A 26,072-nucleotide genomic window follows, 5' to 3' on the forward strand; every position below is an offset into this window, starting at 1 on the left:
TCTTACCCCCCACCCCCCGCTCATGCCCCGTGTTTCCCAGCTTACCCCCACCCCCCGCTCATGCCCCGTGTCTCCCTTCTTACCCCCCCACCCCCCGCTCATGCCCCCATGTCTCCCTTCTTTCTCCCCCACCCCCGCTCATGCCCCGTGTCTCCCTTCTTTCTCCCCCACCCCCCGCTCATGGCCCGTGTCTCCCTTCTTACCCCCCGCCCCCCGGTCATGGCCCGTGCCTCCCTTCTTCCCCCCAGCCCCGGCTCCTGCCCCGTGTCTCCCTTCTTACCCTTCATGCCCCGTGTCTCCCTTCTTTCCCATCCACCCCCTGCTCATGCCCCGTGTCTCCATTCTTCCCCCCGCCCCCCGCTCATGCCCCGTGTCTCCCTTCTTTCTCCCCCACCCCCGCTCATGCTCCGTGTCTCTCCCCTGTTCCCCCCACCCCCCGCTCATGCCCCATGTCTCCCTTCTTACCCCCCCACCCCCCGCTCATGCCCCGTGTCTCCCTTCTTACCCCCCACCCCCCGCTCATGCCCCGTTTCTCCCTTCTTACCCCCACCCCACGCTCATGCCCCGTGACTCCCTTCTTTCTCCCCCACCCCCTGCTCATGCCCCGTGTCTCCCTTCTTTCTCCCCCACCCCCCGCTCATGCTCCGTGTCTCTCCCCTGTTCCCCCCACCCCCGCTCTTGCCCCGTGTCTCCCTTCTTACCCCCCCACCCCCCGCTCATGCCCCGTGTCTCCCTTCCCTATCTCCCCCACCCCCCGCTCATGCTCCGTGTCTCTCCCCTGTTCCCCCCACCCCCGCTCATGCCCCGTGTCTCCCTTCTTACCCCCCCACCCCCTGCTCATGCCCCGTGTCTCCCTTCTTTCTCCCCCACCCCCCGCTCATGCTCCGTGTCTCTCCTCTGTTCCCCCCACCCCCCGCTCATGCCCCATGTCTCCCGTTTTACCCCCCACCCCCCGCTCATGCCCCGTGTCTCCCTTCTTACCCCCCACCCCCGCTCATGCCCTGTGTCTCCCTTCTTACCCCCACCCCCCGCTCATGCCCCGTGTCTCCCTTCTTACCCCCCCACCCCCGCCCCGTGTCTCCCTTCTTTCTCCCCCACCCCCCGCTTATGCCCCGTGTCTCCCTTTTTTCTCCCCCACCCCCCGCTCATTCCCCGTGTCTCCCTTCTTACCCCCCACCCCCCGCGTCTCCCTTCTTTCCCCCCCCCTCGCTCATGCTCCGTGTCTCTCCCCTGTTCCCCCCACCCCCCGCTCATGCCCCATGTCTCCCTTCTTACCCCCCCACCCCCCGCTCATGCCCCGTGTCTCCCATCTTACCCCCATCCCCCGCTCATGCCCCGTGTCTCCCTTCTTTCTCCCCCACCCCCCGCTCATGCCCCGTGTCTCCCTTCTTTCTCCCCCACCCCCCGCTCATGCTCCGTGTCTCTCCCCTGTTCCCCCCACCCCCCGCTCATGCCCCGTGTCTCCCTTCTTACCCCCCCACCCCCGGCTCATGGCCCGTGTCTCCCTTCCCTATCTCCCCCACCCCCGCTCATGCTCCGTGTCTCTCCCCTGTTCCCCCACCCCCCGCTCATGCCCCGTGTCTCCCTTCTTACCCCCCCACCCCCTGATCATGCCCCGTGTCTCCCTTCTTTCTCCCCCACCCCCTGCTCATGCTCCGTGTCTCTCCCCTGTTCCCCCCAGCCCCCGCTCATGCCCCATGTCTCCCTTCTTACCCCCCATCCCCCGCTCATGCCCCGTGTCTCCCTTCTTTCTCCCCCACCCCCCGCTCATGGCCCGTGTCTCCCTTCTTACCCCCCCACCCCCCGCTCATGCCCCATGTCTCCCTTCTTTATCCCCCACCCCCGCTCATGCCCCGTGTCTCCCTTCTTCCCCCCCACCCACCGCTCATGCCCCGTGTCTCCCTTCTTTCCCCCCCACCCCCCGCTCTTGGCCCGTGTCTCCCTTCTTACCCCGCACCCCCCGCTCATGGCCCGTGTCTCCCTTCTTCCCCCCACCCCCTTCTCCTGCCCCGTGTCTCCCTTCTTACCCTTCATGCCCCGTGTCTCCCTTCTTTCCCATCCACCCCCCGCTCATGCCCCGTGTCTCCCTTCTTCCCCCCACCCCCGCTCATGCCCCGTGTCTCCCTTCTTTCTCCCCCACTCCCCGCTCATGCTCTGTCTCTCCCCTGTTCCCCCCACCCCCCGCTCATGCCCCGTGTCTCCCTTCTTATCCCCCCACCCCCCGCTCATGCCCCGTGTCTCCCTTCTTACCCCCCACCCCACGCTCATGCCCCGTGTCTCCCTTCTTTCTCCCCCACCCCCCGCTCATGCCCCGTGTCTCCCCTCTTTCTCCCCCATCCCCCGCTCATGCTCTGTGTCTCTCCCCTGTTCCCACCACCCCCCGCTCATGCCCCATGTCTCCCTTCTTACCCCACCACCCCCCCGCTCATGCCCCGTGTCTCCCTTCGCTATCTCCCCGACCCCCCGCTCATGGCCCGTGTCTCCCTTCTTACCCCCACCCCCCGCTCATGCCCCGTGTCTCCCTGCTGTTGCCCCCCACCTCCCGCTCATGCCCCGTGTCTCCCTTCTTTCCCCCCCACCTCCTGCTCATGCCCCGTGTCTCCCTTCTTTCCCCCCCACCCCCTCTCATGGCCCGTGTCTCCCTTCTTACCCCCCACCCCCTGCTCATGGCCCGTGTCTCCCTTCTTCCCCCCATCCCCGGCTCCTGACCCGTGTCTCCCTGCTTACCCTTCATGCCCCGTGTCTCCCTTCTTTCCCATCCACCCCCTGCTCATGCCCCGTGTCTCCCTTCTTCCCCCCACCCCCCGCTCATGCCCCATGTCTCCCTTTTACCCCCCACCCCCCTGCTCATGGCCTGTGTCTCCCTTCTTACCCCCACACCACCCGCTCATGCCCCATGTCCCCATTCTTTCCCCCCACCCCCCGTTCATGGCCCGTGTCTCCCTCCTTTTCCCCCCACCCCCGCTCATGTCCCGTGTCTCCGTTCTTACCCCCCCACCCCCTGCTCATGCCCCGTGTCTCCCTTCTTCCCCCCCACCCCCGCTCATGCCCCGTGTCTCCCTCCTTTTCCCCCCACCCCCCGCTCATGCCCCGTGTCTCCCTTCTTTCCCCCCACCCCCCGCTCATGGCCCGTGTCTCCCTTCTTCCCCCCACCCCCGACTCCTGCCCCGTGTCTCCCTTCTTACCCTTCATGCCCCGTGTCTCCCTTCTTTCCCATCCACCCCTGCTCATGCCCCGTGTCTCCCTTCTACCCCCCACCCCCCCGCTCATGGCCCGTGTCTCCCTTCTTGACCCCCCACCACCCGCTCACGCGCCTTGTCTGCATTCGTTCCGCCCCACCCCCGTTCATGGCCCGTGTCTCCCTCCTTTTCCCCCCACCCCCGATCATGGCCCGTGTCTCCCTTCTTACCCCCCACCCCCCGCTCCTGCCCTGTGTCTCCCTTCTTACCCCTCATGCCCCGTGTCTCCCTTCTTTCCCCATCCCTCGCTAATGCCCCGTGTCTCCCTTCTTTCCCATCCACCCCCTGCTCATGCCCCGTGTCTCCCTTCTTCCCCCCACCCTCCGCTCATGCCCCGTGTCTCCCTTCTTCCCCCCACCCCCCGCTCATGCCCTGTGTCTCTCTTCTTCCCCCCACCCCCCTGCTCATGGCCCGTGTCTCCCTTCTTACCCCCCCACCACCCGCTCATGCCCCGTGTCTCCATTCTTTCCCCCCACCCCCCGTTCATGGCCCGTGTCTCCCTCCTTTTCCCCCCACCCCCCGCTCATGGCCCGTGTCTCCCATCTTACCCCCCACCCCCCGCTCATGGCCCGTGTCTCCCTTCTTCCCCCCACCCCCTGCCCCGTGTCTCCCTTCTTACCCCTCATGCCCCGTGTCTCCCTTCCTTCCCCCCACCCCCGCTAATGCCCCGTGTCTCCCTTCTTTCCCATCCACCCCCCGCTCATGCCCCGTGTCTCCCTCCTTCCCCCCACCCCTCGCTCATGCCCCGTGTCTCCCTTCTTTCCTCCCCACACCCCCGCTCATGCCCCGTGTCTCCCTTCTTTCCCCCCACCCCCCGCTCATGCCTCGTGTCTCCTTTCTTTCCCCCACCCCGCTCATGCCCCGTGTCTCCCTTCTATCCCCACCACCCCCCACTCATGCCCCGTGTCTCCTTTCTTCCCCCCACCCCCCGCTCATGCCTCGTGTCTCCTTTCTTTCCCCCCACCCCCGCTCATGCCCCGTGTCTCCCTTCTTACCCCCACCACCCGCTTATGCCCCGTGTCTCCCTTCTTCCCCCCCACCCCCTGCTCATGCCCCGTGTCTCCCTTTTTCTCCCCCAACCCCCGCTCATGCCCTGTGTCTCTCCCCTGTTCCCCCCACCCCCCGCTCATGCCCCGTGTCTCCCTTCTTACCCCCACACCCCTGCTCATGCCCTGTGTCTCCCTTCCCCCCCCGCCCCCCGCTCATGCCCTGTGTCTCTCCCCTGTTCCCCCCACCCCCGCTCATGCCCCGTGTCTGCCCTGTTCCCCCCACCCCCGGCTCATGCCCCATGTCTGTCCTGTACCCCCCACCCCCGCACAAGCCCCATGTCTCCCTCGTGTACCTTTCCCTGTTTGGGACCGGTATACCCAGATGTGGAGCACAGGTTGCTGTGCAGAAGGGATGTGACCTAGCAGTTCGGGCTGCACTGCCCTTTTGGGGATGGGGCCATACCTGAATTGCATATGGTTTTTCCCCGTTCTATAATGACTTGGCAGGTGAAAAACGATGGTCAGGAGGGTTGCCCAGAGCAATGCCAGTGGTTTAATATCAATGCTAAGCCTTCCAGCCATCACTTCTTTGTTTTTGCTTACATTATATAGCGCCATTGGCACACTCATGTGATATCATGATGTGAGATGTTTGATGTCATGACTTGAATTTCAAATGCACTCTTTGTCACATATTTTATTTTAAAGGTCACTTGTTTCTAAGTAAAGGAGCAGGTCGAGCATGGCGACTGCTAATAACGTTGAACTGAACTTGCGCTATTATTATCACTCGAGTTAGCAGCTAGAGCACGATTTTGTTGTGTGTAGGTCTTGACACCCAAAACTTAAATATTTGTTCTAAGTAAAGCGTGGAAGAAAGTGGCCATGCCCAAATTCAAAGTGTGGGTTAAAATCCCTGCTTCGCTGTTTAGCGTAAGTGTGTGATCCTGGGCAAATATAGTAATCTCACCCTAATTTCAACTGCAAAAATTGGAGTGCTTATGAATGATTACACATACACGGTACACCCTTACAATAGGACAGTTTTAATAAGTGTAGTAGGGCCACATTGGTGTACGCAGGTGCTCCTATGCTAGTAGCTCCAATACTGCTGCATAGAAATGCAGTAGCCAGGAGTGTTAGTGGATGCAGATGTTTGCAACAATATATAAGATTGTCTTTTGAAATGTAGACTGATCCGTTTACCTCCATTCTCTGGGTGACAATCACACACACATATAATCAGCTTGCTTTTTAAGTGTATCAGGCTGTTTTTTCATGTTTTAGTGTGTGATTGTGTAATGGGTGGCTCAGTTTACCTTGCTCCGAGCTACCATGTAAGCCAGTAAAAGTTGATTCTGGCTAGTGAGTAATGTGTGGAATACTTGGTGATCAAAACAGATTACCTTGACTCTACGTAAGGGTAACACTTTTATTTGTGAAGCGTTGCATGTTATTTTCAGAATTTGTGAAGTCTGTTTTAAATTATAGGAAAGGAGACCACATGTAATCTTTCCAATGAGAACAACACACAGAACATGTTATAGAAATTGATTTTGAAGTTATATAGTTCCTAAACTCTAGACTGGCACTGTTTTGTTGACTGCTTTCACTTCTTTCAAACTATGTAAGCAAATTCTGTACTGTAACACTTGCTTACTCACGCTCCATCTGAAGGAAATGCATTAGTCTCATTCTATAGTTCTTAACAAAGTTTCTAGGCCCAGAATTTTGAAAATGAAGCTGCGTATGTAGCATGTACTCACAAGTTATTTTATGGCAGAATATTTTCCACAAGTGTAATAAAATGGTTAAAGGCAAGCCAGACAACTTTGATCTGCAACTCTTTTTGTCTACGGGTCTGACTTTACGTTTTCAGGTTTTCAAAGGCCTGATTGCACTCCTCGTTCCATCTAATCTTTTTAGGGAATTTTGGAGAGGAGATGACATTCAGAGGAGAAGCTATGGTCCCATAGTTCTCAATGAAATTCCTGTAATACCCAGTGAGACCTAAGAAGGCTCTCACCTGGGTATGAGTAGTAGGTGTTGTCCAATTTTGCACAGCTTCAATCTTACTGAGCAAAGGCCTTATTTCTCCACCTCCTACCTCATGTCCAAGATAGACTACCTTACTCTGTCCAATTTGGCATTTACTCGCCTTTATGGTCAGATTGGCTCATCCAAGAGCCTGCAAAACATCTCTTAGGTGGGATACATGTTCTTCCCAGGAATTGCTGAACACTGCTATGTCATCCAAGTATGCCATGCAGAAGTCCTCCATCCCATTCAGAACCTGGTTTACCATCCTTTGAAATGTAGCAGGTGCATTTTTCAATCCAAAGGGCATTACCTTAAACTGGTATAAGCCAACTGGGGTCGAAAATGCAGTTTTCTCCTTGGCATGGTCTGTCAGGGCTATTTGCCAATAGCCTGACGTCAAGTCAAATGTGCTGAGGAAATTGGCTGAACCAAGTCTATTCACCAACTCATCTGCCCTTGGCAAAGGGTGGGCATCTCTCTTGGTGACTGCATTAAGAGCTCTATAGTCCACACAGAATCTAAGTTCTTTAGATCCTGCCTTTGGTACTAACACAACTGGGCTAGACCATGGACTAGTAGAGGGCTCTATTACCCCGGGATCAAGCATCTTGTTGACCTCACCTTTGATGTGGGTTCTTACACTTTCTGACATTCTGTATCCTCTGCCTTTGACTGGCAGACAGTCACCAGTGAGTATGTCATGCTGGCCCCAAAGGGTCAAGCCTGGTGAAAGTGAGAGAGGCAAACTGATACAACATAGATTTGCACTCTTCTTGTTGCTCAGGTGTCAGATTTGAAGAGAGATTTACTCCTTCAATCTTTTCGTCTAAAGGTAAGCCTCTGAGGAGATCCGGAAGAGCTTCACCCTCTTCTTCTTCCTCTGATGATGCTAGAAGCAACGCTCCTACATCGGGTCTCGAGACATACGCTTTGAGTCTGTTGGTGTGGAAGTCTGTCGAAGCCTCCTTGGGATTGCCCAAGTCCACCAGATAGTTGACCGCTCCAAGTTTACCCACAACTCTGAAGGGTCCCATCCATTTGTCTTGCAAGGCCCTCTGTCTTGTTGGGATCATAACGAGATCATTGAGTTCACTAGCTGGTCTTGAGTGAACTCAACCATGTTAGCCTTTTGATCATGCCAGTGCTTGACCAATGCTTGTCCAGCTTTCAAGTTATCACTTGCTTCCGCCATCATGTGTGACATTCTCCTCCGGAGACCTATCACGTAGTCAGTCACTCTGACTGGCTTGGGGGAAGGAGCACTCTCCAACCCCTCCTTAATCAGGGCCAATGGACCTCTGACGGGATGACCATAGAGAAGCCCAAAGGGAGAATAACCTCCTCCCTCCTGAGGGACTTCTCTATAAGCAAAGAGAAGGCATGGCAGTAGAAGGTCCCACTTTCGTTTAGGGGGTTCTTCTAAAGCACCTATCATGCTCTTCATGGTTTGGTTGAACCTTTCTACCAACCCATTGGCTTGTGGGTGGTAAGCTGTTGAGAACTTGTAAGTAACTCCACAGGTTTTCCACATGACTTTCATGTAGTGGGACATAAAGTTTGACCCCCTGTCAGAGATTACTTCCTTAGGAAACCCGACCCTGGTAAAAATACCAAGGAGGGCCTTAGCCAACAGCCGGAGCTGTAACAGTCCTCATAGGAATGGCCTCAGGATACCTAGTAGCATGGTCTACTACAACAAGTATAAACCTGTTTCCTGAGGAGGCTGGAGGATCAAGGGGACCAACAATGTCAATCCCTACTCTCTCAAATGAGACTCCCACAACTGGGAGAGGCACTAAAGGTGCCACATTCTTGGCGCCAACCTTACCAGAGGTCTGGCAGGTGTGGCAGCTCCTGCAGTGTTTTTCTACTTCAGCCCCCATCTTTGGCCATTAAAAGTAGAGAGAGAGCCTTTCCTTAGTCTTCTTGAAACTCAAGTGACCAGCCAAAGGAATCTCGTGGGCTAACTGCAAGAACTGTTGTCTGTTCTCTTGGGGTACTACAAGTCGTTTGTAGTCTCCAGGTTCAGACTCAGTCGGTTCACTGTAGAAGAGGCCATCTTCCCAGTGCAACCTGTATTTCCTAGGCTCTTGCCCTTCAGCCTGAGCTTCTGAGCTTCTGCCTGGTGGCAAAGACCTTCCAGAGTTAGACATTCTCTCTGTCCCCTACTGAAGTCCACCCTGTTGGGTCCACCTTCTGCCAGTAAGAACTGCAGCTCAGGATGGTCAACAGGATCCAGATCTCCAATGAGTTCCTGGCCTTCCATTAGCTCTTCCTCAGAGTCTAATTCTACCACACAGGGTTGTACCACCCTCTCAGCCTCAGCTGGAGGGGGATTTACGGGTGTAACTTTGGACAACCGAGGGGGAAGTCCTTGTTGGCTGCACTGAAGTGCTGGCTGCTGGTTTCGGTATTGAAGTTTTAGGTTTTTCTTTCGCTTCTGATTTCTTGGAGACAGCAGCTGACATGTCCAGTGGAGCAGGAGTGATATCCTTCTTCATCATCTCCTGGGGAGTACCTCTCATGGTTCCCTCCCTTGCAGGTCTGGTTAGCTCCTGTTACCGTTTACTAGGAGGTCTGGGGGTATGAGACACAACTCTGAGAGTTTTTAAATCGTTACCCAATAGAACTCGTCCTGGTACCTCATTCTGTATGCTGACAGGTATCTTCACAGTCATGTCATTACACTGGATGAGAACTGGTAATTGGGGAAGCATCTGCACAGGCCCTCCAGCTAACTTGGTGAGGCATTTGGGTGCCTTAGCAACATCCTCAGCCTGAAAAAAAATGTATCCACCACAGTTATGCTGGCCCCAGTGTCCCTAATGGCAGGAGTCTCCTGACCATTCACCTGGACACTGTCCTTATAATACTCTTTAGTATTATCTGGGATAGAATTATAGACATCTAAATTCTGTTGTTCCGACAAACCCAGAGACACTAAAGAAACACTGGCTGAGACTCCCATGGGTTCATCAGCCAGCAGTAGAAAGTTTCCACTTGCCATTTGGACTTCCTCCTCTGGAGCGAAGGCTAAGGAGACAAGCTGGACCCTTGAAGGTTTACCCTTGCATCTGGGATCTCCTTTCACAGGGTCAGTAGAGCCACAAAAAAAGCATTTACCGAATTCCTTCTGGAATAGTGGCTTATTCTGGCCTCCCTCTGGTTTGGCACCAGACGGTACACCTTTCTGATGCGGTTTTCCTTGTGGCTTACCCTTATGGTTTTGTTTGGGGCCCTCTTTGGGATTTGAGTTATTAGAATTCTCTTTTGAGTCTTTTTTAAGCTGTTTTCCCTCATCCTTTTTCTGAGTTGCCCCAGAATCCTTATGAGTAGCCCTGTTGGCAACCCACAAGTCTGCAGCCTTAGCTAGCTTCCTGGAATCCAATTCCTTCGTATCAGCCAAGTGCTGCCTGAGCTCAGGAGAACAGGCATCATAAATAGACTCAAACATAAAAAGATTCTTCATAACCTCATAAGTGTTCACCTTGTAACCCTTAATCCATCCCTCTAAGTTTTTCAACCCTTCACTCACCCAGGTAGCCCAAGGGGTACCATCATGCTTTTTGAGGGTTCTAAACCTCTTAAGATACTGGGAAGGGGTCTTCCCAAACCTAGCTATCAAAGCTAGTTTCACACTTTCGTACTCTTTCCTATCCTCCTGCCCCAACTCCATTACCACATCAGTTGCAACAGGGAGGAGCCTAGAGAACAACCAGGTAAGTAGCTCATTACCCGTGATGTTCTGGAGCCCATGATTGTACTCAAACAAACTCAGCCAATCCAACACATCCAACTTTGGCTCATACATACCAATTAATTCCTTAGGCATCTGGGGTCTTTTGGGACTGGAACTTCTAGAGGAGCCAGATCCAGAAGCAGTTTCGACAGACAACTTTTTCATTTCTAACTCATGCTTGAGCTCCATTTCTCTGAGCCTAAGAATTTGTTGCATTTCTTGGTGTTTCTGTTCAGTTTGAGCAGTAATCCTTCTGAATTCCAAGTCTATTTTCATTTTTTCTAGTTCAAGGACTTGAGGACTTAGTGTGGGACCTGCTATAGGCCCAGTAGGTACAGCTGGTAAGGCAGACAGAGGAGCAGGGGAGACAGTTTCATTAGCCTCTCCTTCCTCTTCAGCCTCTTCATCACTATCATCAGAACTTTGATTTAGATCAAGACCATCACTGTTATCTACATTTGCTAGAGAAGTTGGTTCCTCTGAACCAGTACCCAGACATTGGTTTTCCAGCAATCTCGCAATTAGTTCTACTTTCTTGCCTCTTACAGAAAGATTCTCTTGTCTACAGAGAGCTCTCAAACTCTCAGTATTTTCACCTGACAAGGCCTCTTGACTGTAAACTTCCATAGTAGACATGTTTTTTGAAAGTTGCTTTATAGTGCTAAGCTTTGTGGTTAGTTATCCTAAAGTGTTAAAAAGCACTCTAAACTGTATACTCGATACGAATCCCACCGCTGTACACCAATGTTAGGCAGAAACCTGTGCAGTTCCCTCTGGGACCACTGCAACATTTTAAGTCTACCGGAGTTAGCAGTAAACCCAATTGGTAGCAGTCTGTACCACCCAGATTTACCTTGTAGCTGTGGCTGAGCAGTCAGACTTCTCTCAAGATGAGTTAGGCAGTATTTGGAGTATACAAGATAGTGCAATTTACACAGTAGAACAAGCAGACACGGATCAGAGCTTGGGTGTAAAGATATATAATTATTCATTTAAAAACACATCTACGAAAAACACACTGGCACTAATACGGCAAACAACTTTAATCACAACTACTATAAGTATATCAATCCCCTAACAATATTTCCACAAGTCTAGGTTCAATGGCACCACTTATTTGCAGACAGAGGTGAATCCTTTAACCTAGATGGCACTCTAACATTCGTTAGACAGGGAGAGAAAAGACAGGGTATGAAACCAACTCAGTACCAACACTTTTACGAAGCAAATGCAAGGCAAGCAAGGCAGGCTCTACTGTAAATCACAAAGTTCAGAGGCCAGTCCCAGTCGGAGAGAGGCAAGGCTGTATGTCCCAAAAGTATCACAATGGAAATGTACTTCAAGTCTTTGTAGCAAAATGTCACAGAAAGGTTGGACCAGTTTTAGAACAAAAGTTAAGAAGGTCTGGAGGCGACCCAGTGGAAAGGTAAGGATTTAAGACACCACACGCTAACCGTCACAAGGGAGGCCAAGCGGACACAGTACCTTTCTAAGTGAAGAGACAGCTCCGGCGGGGGCAGTTGGTCCTGGTGGTGGATGCAAGTCGGGGCTTTGCCAGAAGATGAGAGGATCTTGTCGTCGAAGAAAAGTTGAAGATTGTTGCACCACCAGGGAAGAGACCAGCCGCGTCTCAAGGCACCACCTTTTAGTCGCGGTATAGTGGTTAGTGGCTATCCGGTTGCCCGGGTGCTCAGCACGGGCAATTCGACCACTAGACATCCTGGAAGCGAAGAAAAAGCAAAGGGACTGGTTGTTCCCACCAGTCAGGGGAAGAAGACTCTCCAGCAGGGAGATCTCCTCTGTCGTTGGGAAGTGGTGAGTCGGTTCAGCAGGGCTCCACCAGAGGTGTCGTCGTTGAAGCTCGGCTCAGCTTTACCCTCGTCGGATTCTTAGGTCCTGTGGCGACTTCTGAAGATCCAGTCCCAAAAGCCCTGCTTTTATGCAGAAAACCCCCATTCATTCAGCCTAGCTGTCAATCAAACACGCTAAGTGGTGAGCGGGGCTGCTCACCACTTGGGCCAATCACACCAGAGTGCGACTTGAGTTGGCAAGGCAACTCAATCCAGGGTGCCTAAACCCCCACCCGCACCCCCTGTGGTACCCAGACAGAATGGCACCACTCTGGAGGGCTTCTGTGCAGAAGCCTGCCAAAAGTGGAACAAAGGGCTCAACCTTTGGTTCGGTGTTAGAGAGGCGAACACATACACCATTTTAAAAACCGAGTTCTGGCAGAAAATACCAACCGGTGGATTTATTTAAGACAAATAAACCGGCGGTATGTTAGAGACTAACGTGAAAAAGTATTAGCCTCCAACAATGGGAAGAATCCCATAGGAATATATTTGCGGTCGAATATAAAAGTAGTATCCACTGCCACCAGCCAAAACTCAACGAGGGGGGATGGGACAGTGCCCCCTCGAACAACAGACCCAGGGGTAATCGAATTACCCCTACCAGTACGTCCACAATAGGATGGTTTATACTAGTTCTTTTAGTAGGTCTAGTAAAGCCAATGGTGACTTTACATGCCCTGGGAGACAGTAGTCAGTCCCAGGGGATGGAGTCTATGGTGGGGATCCTCTAGGACACCCCAGTGTTACGGCACGGAGGGTGCGGTGTAACACACATAGCAAAACACATGAGGCCCTATGGAGTAAAAGACCCCATAGCCCACAGAACACATTGACATTCAAAGGAATCAACCACATTCATGTCCAAGAGTGGGAGGAAAAGAGTCTCACTCTTGGCAGGATGAAAAAAACAAACTCCAGAAATCCAGCAAAGCTGCTGGGGGACTCACTAGGTTAGGAAATTCAGCCTAAACAGAGAATTCTCCCTAACACTCTGCACACTGTGAGCTGTAAGACACAGATATATGGCATTTGCTGATATGCAGCACCATCCCACCCCTGGTGCAGTCTATACCGTTAGTGGACACAGAGATGTGCTAAAGTGGCGAACACGATGATTTAAGGGAGAAGGCATATGTCTGTATTGCATCGACTGATGGACACATACAGGGCTATCATGTCAGACAAGTGGTACTATTTTGAACTGTATGAACACATTTGTAAATCAGCCATACACCTACATGACATGCAATGCAGACAGGCACACTCATTGGCATTATTCATTCCCATAACATTTTGCAATGGCAGTTGGCAGACATTTCAATTGGAAAATACCAGGCTTGGTATGATGACCCACCATCAGCTATTATTCACCATGTTTTGTCTAGTGTTGCCCCTTGCATTACACAAGTCAAGCTGCATCTTCAGAATGCTTGCTACACAGGGCAGTGGTCTGTGGGAATGGATTTCCCAGCAGGCTGCTCACACCACAAAGTGCCATGGCAGAAATCTCAGATGTGCATCCTGACATGGCATCATTTAAGAGCAGGTGACAATACAAACATGAAACTCTGCAGAAAATGATGTGTGGTGGAAGTATGTGGCATGAACTTGATGTACAATGCGATGAGACAGGCCCCGGAAATCTGGAAAAATCCGCAATGAATGTGGATGTGGCATTGTTTGGCATGACACAGAGGTGTGCCCTCTCGGTGATTTATGCGTTTCAGGGGTGCACGTCATGGGGTATTGCAATTGCACATATTTTGAATATTGAAATCCTGCAAGCAAGTACTGGCATGGCTGTGTAAGCCAGTAGACAGTGATCTAACAGTCACGCTAACATGTGCCACACATGTGGACCACACAGGAAAATCACTGAATGCAGGCCATGTGACAGACGTGTACACAGTAGCAAGCATGCATTGGCCAAGGATGGCTGACAACTGCAGCCAGCTGTACTGCAACACAAATATGGGCAGGTCAACTGTGATTGTTCACATATATGATGCACACACATGCCACTCACTAGTTGTGTCCCCATGGGTCTACACGCCTCCAACGCCTTGAACCTACTCAATGATTATGAGTTGAGTTGTGGCCTCTTCGATTGGAGTTAGCTCCTCCTCATCTGTTGGTCGCTCTTCAGTGGCCAGTGCAGAGACCAGGTTGACACTGAGCTTATGCTTGATCCAAAACATGAGATAATTCCACCACTTCTAGACCTGTTCAGCAATGTGCATCTCCACACCTAAGCCATGGTGAGGTCTGTGACATGCCACCAATGCACCATTTGTTGTGCTGATGTAAATGTGCTCCCTGCATATGGGAACACCTCACAATGGTTATTGGTTACATAGTCAATGAGGATCTGGAGCTCTTCATCAGTGAAGCACCTCTTCATCTAACCAAACTTCTCCTGTGCTGTGTCTTGTATTGGAGCCTCTTCCTGCTCTGAAGGGCGTCCCTTCTTGGCCCTAGTGGCCCTAGGTAGTTCTGCATCACATGTTTGGATGTGACCATATCGACGGCCAGGTTCTGGGTCACCTGTGGGCTGAGGCCCGCCATGTACTCCTGGGGATGGGGCTGAGGCTTTGGCAGATGTGCCCTCACCACGTCCCCAACCCTCACTACTCCCTTTCGCGACCTTTCCACTCATGGTGCAGATGTAATGGGTAAATGGAAGGCACACCAAGATATTGTTCTGAGCAATATCAGGCAGGGAACAGCCTACGTGATGTGCAGTTATATGTGTGATTCAGCAAGGCTCCAATGTACTGCAAAAGCAAAAATAGGCTCCCCGAAACCATAAACTGCATACACGATACCCAGAAAGCATCCGAAAGGTGAAAAAAGTGGTATGCGATATGGAAAGGTAGCCCAAATCCAGAAATTGCATACGCAACACACCGTAAGCCTCACATTGGACAAAAATGCATGCACGTATGTGCAGAGGCAACTCCCAAAAAGAAAAATATGGTTTGCGTTACCTCAAGGAAACGGATTACGTAATACCCCCAAAACATGTATGCAATACGTGTCCATCTTCATGCTTTCGCACGCACAACCAGTGTCGAGCATCGCCCCCCTTAAATATCACTGTCATTGCTGTGAGCCGCCCAGGCACGCTGCGTGTAGCATGTGTCATATAATTTAGGTGTTAAGGGCCTTTACTCTGTTTTCGGCTGACTTTGATGCTAGATATGGAAGACACCCCTCTCCTGCCTCTGTGTCAATTCTTCTACCTCCTCCTGCCCTGTGCTGCCTCCCACCTTGCCATCTGATGTGGCCTGCCCAGAGTGAGTGCTTTCTGACCACCTGCACTGCGTTGGGAGTGCCTGTTGACCTGCCATTGCCTGTGATCCTATGTCCGGCCCTGTGACCACCTCATCTACTGTGTCGGACTCTCACCTCTCCATTCCACCACCACTGTTCCACAGCCCATATCCAGCCCCAGTTTGTCCACCCCACACCTGCCTCAGGGGTTGCCATGTCTGCACCATCATCCTTTTCACTGACCAGCAATGCCATGGCAGCAAGGCAGATGGCTGCCAACTTCAGCTCCAGAGGACAATTATGATTTCCTCTTTGAACCAGCAAAGCAACTGGGGATTGAATGACCCAAGCAGATCTTGGTGAATATCATGGCTGTGATAAACATGGAGGGGGTGGCAGTCCGCTGCCCTATGAGAATGCACAAGCTATGGGAGGTCCTCAACTCCAAAACTCACACCAAGGCAGTGCAAGCCCTGAAGGCTGGTGCCACCATGGAGGTGCACCGTGTGGGCAGGTGCACGTTTTCCACCATGAACATGCAGGCCCTGGCCAGATTCTACCTGGAGCTTTAGCCCCAGATCTGCGAGTGGAAACGGCATCTGGATGCTGCTGGTGAGTAGCAATGTGGTGCTCTGTTCTACAGTGCATGTGTATTTTGCATGGGGCTGTATCTTTGTAGTTAATTCCTTATGTATTTGGCAGTGATCCACAGCAGCATGTAGCCCCCAGACAATTCTTCCGTTGTGTGAAGTTGGACATCTGTTGATAGGAGATGCGCTGGTATTTTCACATTGGTGTGCAGTTGCGCCAACCATGCACATGCAATCTCACTTGATGGTTAGACGTGCTTGGACAGCAAGGGTTTCCAGATGAGGATGTTATGCCCATGTGAGGGGCATGCATGCTGGACATGATGTTGTATGGACCATTGCAATGTGTGGAAATACCCTCATTGTCTGGAGGTGACACATGCGTATGGATGTTTGGTGGTGTCAAGTTGTGGCATTCACATTTCGGGGACAATGTTGTGATCTGTTATGCTGCTGCATGTGTACTCTGAGTTCATGTGTGAGCATGTCATGTGTATGTGGTTGGAGCTATGGCATACTCATGTGCGCCTCTGAAATAAGTGCATGTATGCGTTGCATGCTCACAGATCAGGCTGTCAGGGAGGCATGTTGTTTGATGTAACTAAGCAGGTGTTGGCAATGCCATGCTGTGAGTTGGGCAATAATGAGTGTCTACTGGGAGCCAACATTCCACTCTGTGTCTTGCCACCAATGTGTACCCAGCAGTACCCCGGTCCATCTTTCCTACATTCCATGTTTGGCCAACCTATCTGTTGATTCCCTGCCCACCCCTGTACCACTGTGACACGTCTCCAGTAGCAACGCAACAGGTTGCAGCTGGGACCCTTGTCATTGCCATTGTGCCATGTCATATTTCTTGGTATGTGTCTGTGCTCCATCATCTTTGTGCTGTGTTTACATGTGAATGTGTCGTGACTGTGCATATCTTTGACCTTGGATTGATGTGTCTGTTTTCATGGGAATTGCATGGCTATGTGTGTGCGTGTGGCTGTTGCTGGTTGAACCATGGTGACTTCATGTTACTGCGAATGTTCTGTATGCCCCACATGCTTTGACACTATACACTGGTGTCAATGTTCTGTGTCTCCTTTTCCACAGTTGCTGAAGCTGGAGAAGAGGGTGGAACTAGTGTTGTGAATCATGGATGTGGGGACAAATCCACCAGTCCAAGGCACAGACCCCAACCACTCCCCTGTGACGGCACAGCTCATCTTTGGGGAGCAATGTGACTGAGAAAACACAAGGACCATCGGGCGTGACTGCTGGGGGTAAGTCTCAGGAGGTGAAGGAGGCAGGGGACACCTCAGCAGCAGTGGGACAGGATGATGCCACAAAGGGGCCATCCATGAGGGAAAAACACCCTGGAGTCCTCCGAGTTGATGGAGGTGGAGGCAGAGGAGGTGTCTGTTGCAGCCAGCCCATGGGGTCAGGTGGGGGTATCGAGGAGGGTGTGTTCATTCATGCTCCCACCCTCTCCCAGGGGCATGAGGCTGTGCAGGATGCTGTGGAAGTGCCTGCAAAGAATTCTGTCCCTGGGCTATTTAAGGCAGCAGTACCCTCCTTCCTGCATGCCTCCACCCAGACCAGCATCCACATGCCAGCTAATGTGCTCATGTGCTTCTCCTGCTGGCTGCATTCATGAGGCAGGCTGCAGTCACCTGTGATGATGTACAGGCTACTCGTGGTATGCTTGTGCATCATCAGAATGAGCTATGCCCCCTCATGGCCTTGCTAGCAACAGCAATATTCTCTGGTGGGCTCTGTGGGCTGTTCTCGGTCGCGACACCCTCCTCTGCTTCCTCCTCTGTGCACCAGACATCCTCCAGGGTGCCTTCCGTGCCACATTTCAGCAAGACCCCGCGTGCGCCAGTCACACCACGACGCCCGGTCTGGTAGAGCTAACCTCCCTGCCTGAGGTGTGAGCCCCATCATCGTAGAGAGTTATGTTCAATACAGTTTTTCCTTTAGTTAATTCCATGCTTGATGCAATTCATGTGTCTGTCTACGCATTTAATTGTTTAAATTTCACCCAGTGCATCTGCTCATTGCAGGTCATGTGTATTGTGGTGTGTCTCCGTGTGTCATGCTGTGATGTTTCTGGTGGAGGTGTGCACATGTGGTTGACATGTGGGATGAGTATCACTGCATGTTTAGCATCAGTGTGTAAGTGTGGTTGGCGTGGAGGTTTCGGTTGTATGTGTGATGTGAGAATGTCTTATGATTTATTTGGTTGACTCTCATTGGGGATGGATTGCCACCTCTTCATGTGCGTTTGCACTCTTTTGCATTGTTTTCATTTCAGGTCCACTGTTATTCATGTGTCCCCTTTGCACATGCTTGGGATTGTGTATGTGGCCACACTCTATTCACTGTATGTATCATTGTAAGTGCTGCAGTGGGAAGTGATCTCACTGTGGACAGGTGGCCTGGACAAATCACTTGTCCATTTGATATTACATTGCTGTGTCACTCCTATGTCAGGCTCACACACCCTTCGACATCTGCAGTCACACACTGCCTACTCTCATGCTCCACCTCTCCGATGGGAATGCAGTGGTGTCACATGTTTGAAATTTCTGTGTGGCAGCACACATTTCCTGTCTCACTGAGTCACACACTGGATTCCCATCACCCATCACCCATGCACAGGCCTGTCACAATTTCATCCCTGACAGGGACTATGCCACCCCTACCACCCGGGCCATTTATGCACGGGCTGTAATATGCCCCATCCTTATTCGTGGATATGCCCAATCTATCATTCTGCGTGCTTCTGTCCTCAACAGGCCTTCACTTGCTGTGCTTTGAGGCCTTTGCAATGACACATGGCCAATATGCACATGCCACTTTGCATTGCATTCACATGTCACATGTAGATGGGGTGGCCAGAGTGTTGGTGATGTAATATTGTGCTGTCCAGTTGAGGTGCTGCATATTCAGGTCTGCCAGGGAGCGACGGGAGATGCAGTCCTGGATTCAACAACAGTGCTATCAGTTGATTGTTTTGGAGGTGGACATGTTGGAGGTCTGCTTCATGCTGGAGGCAGACCACAGAGGTTCAGGTGAGTTGCAGCTACACATTGGACTGGTAGGGTGGCAGCATGTCAGGGGGCTGCCTGGGGATGGTTTTGGAGGTGAGGGGGGCTGGTGTGTGGTGTCTGGACTTGAGGGGCTGTGTGGGGTTATTGGTGGAGGTGGGGGGCTGGTCAGTGGTGTCTGGACTTGAGTGGGCTGCCTGGGGGTATTGGTGTAGGTGAGGGGGTTGGTGGGTGGTGTGAGGGATTGAGGGGGCTGCCTGGTGGTATTGGCTGAGGAGAGGGGGACTGGTGGGTGGTGGTTGGGCTAGAGGGGACTGCCTGGAGGTATTAGTTGAGGTGACAGGGCTAGTGGGTGGTGTCTGGAAAGAGGGGGCTGCCTGGAGTAGTTTTAGTTGGGAGGGGGCTGGTGGGTGGTGTCTGGACTTGAGGGGGGTTCCTGGGGGTATTGGCAGAGGTGAGAGGGGCTTGTGCGTGATGTCTGGGCATGAGATGGCTGCCTGGAGGAGCATTGGTGGTGAGGGGCGCTGGTGGGTGGTGTCTGATCTTGAAGGGGCTGTATGGGGGTATTAGCAGAGGCGAGGGGGCTGGTGGATGGTGTCTGGTCTTGAGGGGCTGCCTGAAGTAGTCCTAGAGGTGAGGGTGGCTGGTGGGTTGTATCTGGGCTTGAGGGGGCTTCCTAGGGGTATTGGTGGATGTGAGGGGGCTGGTGTGTGGTGTCTGGGCTTGAGGAGGCTGCCTGTGGGTATTGGCAGAGGTGAGGGGGCTGGCGGGTGGTGTCTGGTCTTGAGGGGGCTGCTTGGAGTAGTGTCAGTGGTGAGGGGGCTGATGGGTGGTGTCTGGATTTAAGGAGGCTGCCTCGGGGTATTGGTGGAGGTGTGGGGAGCTGGAGAGTGGTTCTGGGCTTGAGAGGGCTGGCTGGGCATATTGGCGGAGGTGAGGGGGGCTTGTGGGTGGTGCCTCGGCTTGAGAGAGTTGCCTGGAATAGTATCTAAGGTAAGGGGGACTGGTGTGTTCTGTTTGGGTTTAAGGAGTACGTATGCTTTGAAACAGTTTTTGCTAATTGTATAAGCGCCCAACAAATGACCAATAAATAAATAAAGGGGGCCATTTGGGGTATTAGCAAAGGTGAGAGGGGCTGATTGGTGGTGTCTGGGCTTGAGTGGGCTGCCTGGTGTAGTATCGGCGCAGGGACTTTGCAGGATCAATGCACACTTTTCTTTGAATCAGGCCCTTACTCTAATATGTTAATACTTCACATTCTAAAAAGGAGGCTTCAAACCCTCCTGTTGGCTGGCTGCTGTTGGTTGGCTAGGTTTCATTTTTCAACATTCAGAGCAGTGGGTTTCCTCTGTGGGGTGTTTGCCTCAAAGGTTTAGTGACAAATTAAATCTCCTTATTCAGTTAATGAAGAGGGCTGAAAAGAGTTGACATGAGATGCTCATACAAAGATTCGGATTGAGTACTTAAAATCTAGACAATTGGTTTTCAAAGCATCCAGGGGTCAATACAAGGACATATGTGTATGAAGTGGGCAAATGGTTGTTCATTGGTTGTGTGGTTGTGTGACCTAGCCTAGTACTACTTTTACGATGATAATCTGTCACCTGATCTGTAAATAATTATATGCTTACCTTCAAACTACTGCAAACAGAAGGAATGGGCAAATGATATTAACTAATCATGGCAAATTTAGAACGATTAAAATATGTTGTGAAGAAATATCCAGAAACATACCTGTAATGCTTAGATAGTAAAAGTTGATTTTAACATGGCCTTGTCTATACCACTCTCAAAAGTACTTCAGATATAATTTCACCCAGACATCCATGTAGCCGAGCACCATATGATCTGCTAAGGTTGCAATTTTCATAATGCTAGATCTCATGCAAAGGAATTAAATACACTAATAGTAACCACATTAGTAATCAACCACAGTCTGATGGGAGATGAATGAACTGACGAGGCACAACCAGGCCGAAACATGTGTCTGGGGTTGCTGTTGGTACTCTTGTTCAGAAGAGAATTGACTGGCGTTTCAATGCTGGACTGCCCTTGGGCAGGACAAAGACTGATATGTAGTGGACATGTCTCTCCTGTAAAAGGATGGTGAGCTAAAGACTCTGGTTGAGACTCTAAACCAGGATATAGGCCAGTAGAGAGACACTCCCAGGATATGATATGATATGATATGATATGATATGATAGGTTATTTATTACGCGCTTAATACCCAGAGGTTTCTAAGCGCGGACCCAGGGATTGAACCGGTGGTGCTCCGTGTCGTCTTGCTTCCGAGGCGAGCACGTTGCCTACTGAGGTATCTTCCCGAGGATCCTCCCTTGTTTGTGCATATTAAGTAGCTTTGGGTTTTCACCCTAAATTAATAGGGTAATTCAAACGTGGAACCCTTGCTCACTGTTCTTAGTGAAGGACAGCTCCACCTCACTGATGAGGCTCAACCACGTGTTTGGGGTTGATGTTGGTACTCTTGTTCAGAAGAGAATTTCCTGGCATTTCAGTGGTGGACTTCCCTTGGGCTGGACAAAGACTGATATGTAGTGGATATGTATCTTCTGTGAAAGGATGATTAGCTAAAGACTCTGGTGGAGACTCTGACCTGGGATATAGGCTGGTAGAGAGACGCTTCCATGACCCCCCTTGTTTGTGCAGCTGATTGAGGCAGACAGTATAATGCTTTGAAGTTACGAAAATAGCATTATAGATTGAGAGGGTGTGGTTGTTATCATGGGATAATGACTCACTGCCAAGTTATACGTTGGGAAAGGGTCATTCTCCCAAGTGATAATACCTTCTCCCGAGTCTGAAAGGCTATTAGCACCTAGTGGTAGTATGAAATACATGTTTGAAAGTTTTTGTGGTTAGGATAAAAATGGTCCTTTAAGAGTGAATAAAGTAAATAGGCAAACTGAGTTAGTGAATTAAATGTGATTTTATTTTGTCTTATTTAAACTACATGGTTGTCTTAATAAATTAAACAAATATGAGAGTCCTAACCAACAAAATTCACAGACAATTATTTCTGCACACCACATGTACCTAACCCACTAACACACGACCATATCTCTAAGCATACATCCACAGTCAATCCTCAAGGGTCAGACACAAAACACTCTCTCCTCAGATACTAAACATAACAACAAACCATAAATAAGTGTGGGTGGTATCACTAGTTCCCTCCCAGCACTGATTTAATTAAAACTGTGTGCCACTATTTTGTACTGCGTGGAAACGATATCATAACACCTACATAAACTGAATTTTAATGCACAAGCTTTTATTTTCATATTCCATTCCATGTGCAGCCTCGCAGCATTTGAGGGCACAAATGCTGTGAAGAAATACAGAAATAAAAAAGAACCAGCTCGGTTATAGCCCATCCCACGGAACTCTATTGTTCATCGCAAATGCCTAATTTCATCAATATGTCACTGCTCAGGTCACAGTTAGTGAGGGGGTGGTGCTCCTGACACCCACCACCCTACTCCACACCACGAGGGACATATCCTTCCCACTGGATAGCCCGCAGTGTGAAGTACAAATGCCCCTACTATGTCCATGCCCTGCATGCCGGATGCTGACTCCTTCTGTGAACCAATCCACATGCATTAATGGTGTCACAATGGTGTTATAAGGAAGGGTGCAAGAACCACAACCAGCTCAACCAATGCACCCAATTCCTGGTGCCCATCTGAACTGTAAGCGGACTTCTCTTACGTGCTTATATAAATCAGATCGCCCAATCTGTCAGGTACCAGTCAATAACGGGACCATGTTGACACAATATTACAATTTGTATCTGTTTTCTTTTGTGGAAATCTAACATTTAAGAGTAGATCGTAGAGCAACATTTGGATGCCTGATTGCAACTATGCTTAACAGTAAACGAGCCTGCCTCCTAGTGAACTCGGTAGGCTGCGAGGGGTGGGGGGTTGTTTTGCAAACCCAACACTCAAAGAATACCTACATAGGGCCTTTTGAAAACAGAATTTCATCAGACAAACATCATTTTAACTTGATTTACATTCTTACCAATAATCCAATTTTGGGTTAAATCCATCCAGTGGTTCCTTTGTGTAGCAGGGAGCAAATATGGCTTGTAGAGGTTTTAATTGGAAATGCAGGATTTGGAACACTTCCGATCTGATGTTTTCCCAAAATGATCACAATTACATTCTACAAAGGATTCAGATGCAATGCATATTTTGAAATATTTTGAGGATATTCAACAACTAGTGTGAAAGGTATAAGCATCTTAAAAATAATGCTGTCCTTTATATACTACCATAAACATGACTCCACAGAGGTGGATATAGCACTTCAGCAGTTACAGAAGTTACCCCAATATGAAGAGCACTTTTGAGATATTTAGAATGTTGGTGTTGCTTGATGAATCTGTATGAAACTAAGCAGAAGTGTGTACACAATTTATATTAATACTGTTAATTATCAGTGATAACGAGCATTTTCCATTACACATATGCATAAAACATAGTAGATGTATCCCTCGTTTGACTTAAACACAAGCGATGTAAAATATTGCATACAATCTAGAAATCATAGATAATCCAGTGATAACAATAATCTATATAATGCATAAAGGGAATGGAATATGACAGATTCCTGGTACTACATCAACTCCATAATTCAGAAATGTTCAGAAATGATCTTTGAAGCATTTAAACACTCATACATAATTCAACATTGAGCATTGCTAAAAACAAACCATTGTTTGCTTATTAAGTAGCAATGTTCTTTCTTCTGAAATGTTAGCTCAGTTGCCTCTAGGCCATCTATTTTCTAGCGAGAGCATGGAGAGTTACTCTAATTCCCTATGATCTCACTAGAGAATTAGCTTGCCCAGGGGCAACTGAGCGAACACTTCAAGAGTGGCATAAATAGCGTTTATCTACAAGCAGTTCTTATACCTCTGGACCTGAATCACTACCAGCCAGGGCTTCATAATTCGAAAATAACTGAGAAAGATACACACAAAAAGCTGCGTCTTCTTTAGCAGGCAAACAAGAGGTACACTGGCTATCTTTATCTAGTTGTTTACTTGAGCTTGAGGTAAAGTTAGCAAATAGAAGGATTCACAATCTCATTTTAATGGATACATGTATGTTGAAGAAACGTTCAATTTGAAAATTGTAAGGAACAGACATCCAATCATTCTTCACTTCTAGGTAACTTTCAGGCAAGCCGCTAAATAAACTGGCTTCACCATTTGTGCAATAACCCAAACATTATACGCCTGTTTGGACATGCATTTGTCCCTTTCCATGATTGAGTATGAATCCTTCCAAATGGAGCCAGATTCAACTTGAAAACCATGTTTTTTTTATGGCTCAACCAGTCAGTGGGGGTCATTACGACCCAGGCGCTAATTGCACCAACTTTACCACCATGGTGTAAACTATGTTTACACCATGGTGGATGGCGGATTTACCGCCCCATTCCAAGGTGAGTGGGGCGGTAAATCCCCATTTCTCATTTTCCCTTCCCTATTCCCATTTTTGCCCCATAGGGCATAATGGGAGTGGGGAAGGCGCTAATTACGCCACCGTAAATTACGGTGGCGTAATTAGCATCATGGCAGGTTAGCGCCATGGATTTTAACGGCTGCTAAGAGCAGCCGTTAAAATCAGAATAGGCGTTAAGAGTTAACAACGGCGTTAACCCTTAACGCCTGGGTCGTAATGAGGCCCACTATCTCATATCACCAGAGGAGTCACAAAATTCTGAGAGAGATATGCTTGAATAAAAAAAAGAGGGGGGCATCCAATATGGCGCAGTACATACGTGGGCATTCATCTAGCCTAAACCTGACACACTGTACACAAATTTCTAACTTAAGGGGAGTACTAGGAGTGCTCTGTGGAAGGAAGAGGAGAGACCTAAAAACCTGTTTTCCAATATGTTCCAATGAAGAAAAATCCATAAAGCTCCAAAACTCTACTCCACATACTGCCACCTTATGAAATACTTCTTTGCAGCTATGCCACCTTAACTATAAGCTCCTTGTTGTGCAGACCACGAGCACAATGATGATATCATAGATAGCATCACACATGACATAATGTATGACATCACTTATGACATCAATCAAATCATTGGAAACTAGAGCACACTGATTGCATCACTGCTGACATCACATGACATCACAAAATAAGATGGGTGGAATATGAAAGTGTGACACACAGAATATTTAAATAAGATTTCTACAACCCTTAAAGGTAATAGAGTGTATGACATTGGGAGAAATGTTGGTCTTAAGATTTTCTTTAAAGTTCTAAATAAGAAAGCATATAGCTGCCTATGCTGCACACATTATTGTCTAAGATGTCGCTACCGCCAGACGATTAGAGACACTTCTCTACTCCTGACAATTATTAATTTAATAATTACAGCTAAATATCTGGATGTTGGATGTGCCAGCGTATCCAAATATATATGAATATAGTCATGTAAGATTGTTTATTTCTTGGTATTTCTTTTTTTGGATTATTTATTGAAGATCAAAAGCCATGCTGACTCATGTTTGGACATATACACTCTTCATCAGCTCTCAGCAAACTTTTTTTAATTGCTAGCATTCTTTGACCTGATCTCAAATGGATTATTTATATTTGTATGTGTGATGCCTTCAGAACTGGTCTTCTTACAAATACTCCTTCTTGTTAAAATAAGGATTATAAACTGTTCTACCTCCAAGTTAATGATTGCCCCAATCTTTTTCAATTGTGTGATACATCTGTGAGTGTGTTATTTTGCAGTTTTGATAGGTCAGAATATTGTTTCAATGTTCAGGTTAATAGGTTCCACTAAAGGATTTCCCATTCCTACATGATGATTGAATTCACACCGTTATAGGATGCTCCTGGCCATGTGTTTGATACTTGTGTTGGACACGCTGTCTGGAATGTTCTTGAACATAATGGGCCTCATTCCGAGTACGGCGCTAACCAATGGCGCTATTAACGCCTTGGTTGACGCCGTACCCGGACCGGCAGCGCCTTGGTGGATGGCGGAATTACCGCCCCATTCCAAGGTTGGCGGGGCGGTAATTCCCCAATCCCCATTTACCCTTCCCCATTCCCATTCTTGCCCCATAGGGCATAATGGGAGTGGGGAAGGCGTTAATTACGCCACCGTAAATTACGGTGGCGTAATTAACATCAAGGTCCCTTAGCGCCATGGTTTTTAACACCTGCTAAAAGCAGGTGTTAAAACCTCCATGGCGCAAAGGGAACTCGGAGTATGGCGGTAAGGGATTACCACCACCGCTCTCGTTA

Source organism: Ambystoma mexicanum, chromosome 4q, assembly GCF_040938575.1.
Source record: "Ambystoma mexicanum isolate Mex_15411 chromosome 4q, UKY_AmexF1_1, whole genome shotgun sequence".
In the NCBI taxonomy this organism is placed as follows: domain Eukaryota; kingdom Metazoa; phylum Chordata; class Amphibia; order Caudata; family Ambystomatidae; genus Ambystoma; species Ambystoma mexicanum.